At 36.0% G+C, this 1,171-nt stretch overlaps 1 protein-coding gene across 1 annotated transcript in view; it reads right to left on the bottom strand.

The window, feature by feature from the left end:
* NEK1 (NIMA related kinase 1) overlaps positions 1-1,171 on the bottom strand; it is a 103,478-nt gene that overhangs the window by 22,050 nt on the left and 80,257 nt on the right. The window lies entirely within an intron of this gene.

The raw sequence follows: 1,171 nt of genomic DNA, 5'->3' as shown, positions 1-1,171 counted from the left end.
AAAAAATGAAGAATGTAAAATAATTATGATATATTAATACCATGGGATATCATATAACTATTAAAACAATAAAACAGATCTGTATAAAATTATTTATTGATAGCCAATATATATTAAGTAAATAAAGTAATTTGCAGGCCAATTCATATTAAATAGTGTCAGGCTTCAGAAAAATGGGTTATAGCACAAAAAAGGGAATAGAATGATATTCACGAAATATTTTAACTGCCAAAGAAAGGGCATTAAGACTAAGGGCAAAAAAATAAGAACATAAAATTTTTAACTTAAAGTAGCTGGGAATTAAATTCATGTTTTTTACATACATTTTTAATTTTTATTTATTTTTTGAGACAGGTCTCATTTTTTTGCCCCCAGTAGAGTGCCATGGTGTCATAACTCACAGCGACCTCACACTCTTGGGCTTAAACAATTCTCTTGCCTCAGCCTCCCGAGTAGCTGGGACTACAGGTGCCTGCCACAATGCCCAGCTAGTTTTAGAGGGAAGGTCTTGGCTCTGGTTCTGGCTGGTCTCAAACTGGTGGCTTAGGCAATCTACCCGCCTCAGCCTCCCAGAGTGCTAGGATTACAGGCATGAGCCACCATGCCTGGCATATATATATGGTGTGTGTGTGTGGGTATCTATCTATATATATTTTTTGAGACAAAATCTCACTATGTCACTCTCGGAGAGTACCATGGCATCACAGCTCACAGCAACCTCAAACTCGTGGGCTTAAGTGATTCTCTTGCCTCAGCCTCCCAAGTAGCTGGGACTACAGGTGCCTGCCACAACCCCCACCTATTTTTTTTGTTGCAATTGTCATTGTTGTTTAGCTGGCCCAGGTTGGGTTTGAATTTTAATATATTTTTGAACAAAAATGTAAAGACTGGAAGAATACATTCCAAAAGTACCAATAATTTATCTCTAAGGGATTAGCTTATAGGTAATTTTTATTTTCTAGATACTTTATAATCCATTTCATATTTTCAATAGCTTCCTATTTTTTGTTTCAATTTTTAAACAATTTCCTACTTTTTAAGTTATTGGTTTTTAATCAAACAATATATATATTTTTTCCCTTCAAAATCTAAACGTCAGGCCCAGTATGGTTGCTCACAACTGACTAGCATTCTGGGAGGCCAACACAGGTGGATTGTTTTGAGCCCAGGA

This window comes from Otolemur garnettii, unplaced genomic scaffold, assembly GCF_000181295.1.
Source record: "Otolemur garnettii isolate 467f Iridium unplaced genomic scaffold, OtoGar3 scaffold00061, whole genome shotgun sequence".
NCBI lineage: Eukaryota > Metazoa > Chordata > Mammalia > Primates > Galagidae > Otolemur > Otolemur garnettii.
This window is presented reverse-complemented; position numbering and strand designations above follow the sequence as displayed.